Source organism: Paroedura picta, chromosome 7 (genome assembly GCF_049243985.1).
Source record: "Paroedura picta isolate Pp20150507F chromosome 7, Ppicta_v3.0, whole genome shotgun sequence".
NCBI lineage: Eukaryota > Metazoa > Chordata > Lepidosauria > Squamata > Gekkonidae > Paroedura > Paroedura picta.
In genome coordinates, this window is record NC_135375.1 from 59,513,474 (window position 1) to 59,519,448 (window position 5,975).

The following is a 5,975-nucleotide window of genomic DNA, read 5'->3' on the forward strand; positions in this document are numbered from 1 at the left end:
TATGCAAGCATCCCAGTTACTTTTTACACTCTAGTTCAGCTGCCTATGACATGGATTTGAAATCTTGTGGGAAAGGAATCAATCCTGACTTTCAAGCATTTAATTTTCAAGACTGAGGAAAGAAAGATCTCTTTTACTGAAAGATTTGTTGTGGTCCGGTGAAATATTTTAGTTGGGTCAGCTACTGACAGCGTGCATTAGTGGAAAATATACCCAGACATAAGAGCCCCTTATGGCGCAGAGTAGTAAGGCAGCAACATGCTGTCTGAAGCTGTCTGTCCATGAGGCTGGGAATTAAATCCCAGCAGCCGGCTCAAGGTTGACTCAGCCTTCATTCTTCCAAGGTCAGTAAAAAGAGGACCCAGCCTGCTGGGGGGTAAACGGTAATGACTGGGGAAGGCACTGGCAAACCACCCCGTATTGAGTCTGCCATGAAAACGCTAGAGGGCGTCACCCCAAGGGTCAGACATGACTCGGTGCTTGCACAGGGGATACCTTTACCTTTACCTTTATACCAAGACATAGATGGACAGAAAAGTCAACTTGGTGTTGCCTGGTCCCCTTGTCCACCAGCGATGGATGGGAGGGGTAGAGTTGCCAGATCCAGGTTGGGAAACTCCTGGAGATTTAGGGATAGCGCCTGGGAGGACAGGGCCCTTAGTGGGGTACAATGCCATTCTCCAAATCACAATCACATTCTCCAGGAAAACTAATATTTCTAATCTGGAGATTAGTTGTAATTGGGGGAGAGGGACCCCCAGATCCCTCTGGAGGCTAGCATTTCTAAGCATCAAAGATGCCCCCAGACTGAAAACTTGTTCTCGGAGAACTGAAGACTGTTCAATACCAGGATTGTTGATGTCTGACTTTGTGGTGCAGTGGCTAAGAGTGACAGCTTCTAATCTGGTTTGCCAAGCTTGATTCTCTTCTCCTCCACATGCAGCTAGGGCTTGTCACAGCCTTGATAATGCTCTTTTGACCAAGCAGTCCTGCCAGAGCTGTCTCAACCTCACCTACCTCACAGGGTGCCTGTTGTGAGGAGGGAAGGGAATGCGACTGTAAGCCATATTCAGACTCCTCCAGGCAGTGAAAAGCAGGGTATTCAAACCAACTCTGACTGCTCTTTAGAAGGCCAGATCCTGAAGATGAAACTCAAATACTTTGGCCACCTCATGAGAAGGAAGGACTCCCTGGAGAAGAGCCTAATGCTGGGAGCGATCGAGGGCAAAAGAAGAAGGGGACGACAGAGAATGAGGTGGCTGGATGGAGTCACTGAAGCAGTAGGTGCAAACTTTAAATGGACTCCGGGGAATGGTAGAGGACAGGAAGGCCTGGAGGATCATTGTCCATGGGGTCGCGATGGGTCGGACACGACTTCGCACATAACAACAACAAAACCAACTCTTCTTCTTCTTTCGTTTTAATATGTTGACTAATTTTAAAAACTTTTATTTTTATATTTTGATTTTAACTAAACGTTTAATCGTGTTACTATATGTTTTAAATGATGTACACTGCCCTGAGCCAATGGCAATTCAGGATGACTAGTAGGTAGTGTTCGAATAAACATAATTTCATTTTGGGAGCTACTTAATACCATGCAGTAATGTGTTTAAGGCAGGGTCACCATAAAAACCAAGCACACACATATTACTGCTTTCTGTGTACCTAGTAAGATAGGATAACATAGTGTGGCCGTCTTTAACACTTGAGGGCCAATTATTTATGGGTGCATTTACATGTTACAGATTTAGCAGATTCACAGTCTATATCAATTGTGTAAAATAATCTATATATTCAGTGCATGTTCACGTGGCAGAATGCAATATCATCTGTAGCTTCCAGAGTACTTAAAGGCACTAAAATAAATTCATTCAGCCACTGCACACATGACAAGTACAACAGATATGCCCTGTTCTGTAAGATGGAAAGTGAACTTCTATGTGCTTTAATTTATTTACATATTAGTAAGATACTAGTCTATTTTTAAAAGTTATTTTACTCTAACTTTAAGGTTTGATAACAACCAGTTTTAAAATCCAGTGCTCTAAAACTAATTATGATTAAGTTGCTTTAAAAAAATACAATGCCACTGCAAACACTGAGAGTATATGAACACTGATTATTGCAATACTTGCAGAAGGATATACTATAACAAGAAATAAATCCAGTCAAAAATTACATTGACTGATGATTAACAATTCACATAGCTCAAAGGTCAAGGATTGACCATATTCAACAATTCACAAAGAGAGGAATCAGGATATAGCCCTGTTTCCAGGGATGCTTCTTAAGTAAACAAATTCCAAGTAGACAAAAATGTTACTATGACCACAGATGAAGATGAATATACTCACAACACAACAATAAAAACTATATATTGTTTTTTATTTAAAACAAATATAAAAATAACTCTACTGAGCCTTATTTAACACAACTTCAGTTTGAAACATTCCCTTGTCATTTAAAATTGCTAACCTTTTAATTTTAATATAGAATTAATCATTCCTTTGTAATACCCTGTCTGAAGGGAGTTACAAAAGTTCACCAAATTGAAGTTTAAAAGAGTTTCATCTGTCTTGAACAAAGAGATAGGCGTCAACAACAGCATTTAAACATATTCACACTTCTAAGTCAGGAATTAGTGAACTATAATGTATTCTATAAACCTAAATGTGGGATCATTCATTTTGACAGATGATCCACTCATCCCTCTTAGCTTTATCAAGACATGCATCTCTGAAAGGTCTTTCCTTGAGAGTACATAAAAGATAATTGAAGTTTAATTATTGGCTAAATTGAAAAAGTAACACCTTTCCTCCTCCAGGCAGGTGGCTATGTTTTGGAACTTGTATACACATAGCTCTTTAATCATTTAGAAATACAGTAGATCTGAGAAGGTTCCAGATGGAGGCTGAACCTAAGACCCCCTTAACATGAAAACATCTCTGACACCAGTTACACCATCTGTTGGTCATAAAGCCGCATTCTCTATCTTTTCTTGGCTCTTGCATCGTACAAAGCTGAAGGTTGAGATTTGGGACTATTCAAGTTTATCCGGGAACTTTAATGCTGAACACATTTCCACCAGGAGAGAACAAAGCACAAAAGGCCTACACTTAAATTTGCATTCTTCATCAGTGAAAACAAAACAAAATAAAATAAGAAACAGTTGCCTAAAACTTGTTATTTATACTCAAAAATCTTTCTTCATTGTGTGTTTTCTTGTTCTGATATTTTTAAAGACAAATATTTATCACCTTAAAAATCTTTAAGTTTTCAATAGCTAGAAGTTATTCAAAATTGTAGTTTGATACCTGTAAAGCTATCAGCAAATTAGCAAAGGTATTACATGTTGAAGTTGTATATTCTGGCCAGAAAATGTATCTCAAACACATTAAATTTGTAGAATGGCTTTTACGAGAGAGATGCTAAAGCAAAAGGTTTGACGAATCTCTTGTATGACCCCCATGGGACCGCTGGCTGATTTTTGTAGTGTATGGCTCCCACTCACGAAAGTTAATTTCCGATGACAAATGATTTCCAAGAAATAGTGGACATGCAAAATTTTACCAGAATTACTTTTGTTGTTTTAGATAAAGCTGCAAGAGTGCTTTAGAAGAAGAAGAAGAGTTGGTTCTTATATGCCACTTTTCCCTACCCGAAGGAGGCTCAAAGTGGCTTACAGTCGCCTTCCCATTCCTCTCCCCACAACAGACACCCTGTGGGGTGGGTGAGGCTGAGAGAGCCCTGATATCACTGCTCGGTCAGAACAGTTTTATCAGTGCCGTGGCGAGCCCAAGGTCACCCAGCTGGTTGCATGTGGGGGAGCGCAGAATCGAACCTGGCATGCCAGATTAGAAGTCTGCACTCCTAACCACTACACCAAACTGGCTCTCAGTTGAATTGATCATCTAATTTTTCTCTGCTTATGTTGGTCTCTCTGAAGTAGCATAGCTACAGCCACCCTAAAAGTGAGTTGCCTGATTTAGGCAGAGTGCTCAGGTGAACTGCTGTTCAGGAAAAACAACTTATAGCAAAGTACATGTATGCTTGCATATGTGTGTGTGTCTATCATCGCCAAGTTTCTTCCCCGATGTCAAAGTGGCACTAAACCACTTTTAAATATTATAATAACATACATCTAGTGACTGAACTTTTGACTCATTCTGAATAATATTTTCTGTTTATGGTAGTGTGTTTAATAAGGCTATGTATTTATAGTTAGTTATGGTGATTTTGCATGTAACAAAGAGAGGCTGCAATCCTGAAATCTCACGGAGACCTTAGATACAACCATCCTTTGATATCAGAGTTTTAGGATTAAGGGATGTAATCTCCCCAGGTGCATTCAAGTTGCATTCTCATGGAAATCTATGAGAACTCCAGAAACATGTTAATGAGGGCCGTATTATGTGGTCCTCTCGAACTTCTCACATCCTGGCCATAAGTAATGAACTGAGCTTGCCAGGCAAGAATTCCATCTCTCAAATTCTCCCTCATAATGTAGATTCTATCAGTAGGAAGAGTCCTATCCCCATCTCTTGAGTCCTGAATCACTGTTGTCAGACATTTGCCCCACCTGCCACTCAAGTGATTCAGTCATCTAAAGCAGGCTGATCTCCCTCTCTTTCTCCCTCACCTAATCAGCATCTCCTACAAACATTCAAATCTTCCAGCCACAAAAGCCCTACAAGGGGCTCCAGCTAATAGCATCAGTCTTCAGGTAATCCATGAGGGATGTGAGATCTCCCTCACCCATCCACCTTCTAGAAGGCTGGTAAAAGGTACATAAAAAGACTTCCCAACCTCATTTTCTTCTTCTGCCTCCATGTCTTTTAAACATTCCCACCTCATTCTTCCTTCCTACCTCCCTGCTACTAGCTGGCTTTAAAATCCTCTGTCTTCCCAATGACCCATTATGCACGGGGGTTTTAGCGCACATTCGGGGTGGAATGGCGGCGACTAAAATCACGGATAACGCACGGAGCCGGCTGCAACCGGCTGCAGCTTCGGTGCATGCCGCCGAAAAAGCCGCGTCAGTGAAACGTGGAAGAAAGCGCAGCTTCCGGGTGAGCGGGGCGCAACCAGAAGTGGCGCCGGGATCGCCGTGTGCATAATCGGTTACTCTGGGTTTTGCCGCCGTCGCGCCCCGCCCCGTGCATAACCGGTATGCGTCGCGTCTTCCCCCTCCGCGTTTTCCACGTGACCCGAAATCGCCGTTTCGGCGGCCGTGCATAATGGGCCATAGTCTCCTCCCCTGTTTCCCTTTAGCCAAACTTCCCATAGGTCCTGCCATTAGTGTTTGTGTACCCATTTAGTGCAACCCCCAGATCATTCTTCTCTCACTGACAACTGTTCTCTTTAGAACAGCCATTTTTGAGTTAAACCATAATTTAAGTTTAAAGTAATGACCATTTAGACACTAGGATGTTGCAAAGTTTACTAGTGTGTTGCTAGTAAATAGCTGTAATATTTTATCAATTTCACTGGTTTCTAATACTATCATTGTATTTGTCTTTACAAATCTGGGCCATTCTGCACCCATTAAATGTAGTGAAATGCTTACCTTAGGTAGTCGTTATATTCCAGCCGCTCCGCATGACATCGCCAACATCCAGCGTCCAGGCAGCAAAACTGCTCACTACATCCTCCATTTTAAAGCGCTAGTTGGGGAATCGCATAAAGTGGATTCCCCAACCTAAAAAGTGTGAGCTACAGGAGAGCAACCAACAGGCCACCAGCCAAAGAAATGTGTGGAGGCGAAAAAGTGCTACCTCCACCTCCAATGTCCTGCCCTCGCACCCACCTCCCTCTTCCTTCTTCCAGGGGACGGGAAGTGCTTTTTAAAAATTAAGAACTGCCTCGAACAACAAATAGGAGGACAAGCGTGCAGGCGATGCCAGAAATAATTTTCTCCCAAAGTTGTGACACAAAACATGCCTCTCTAACGCCCCCCTCCCCAATCAGGATTG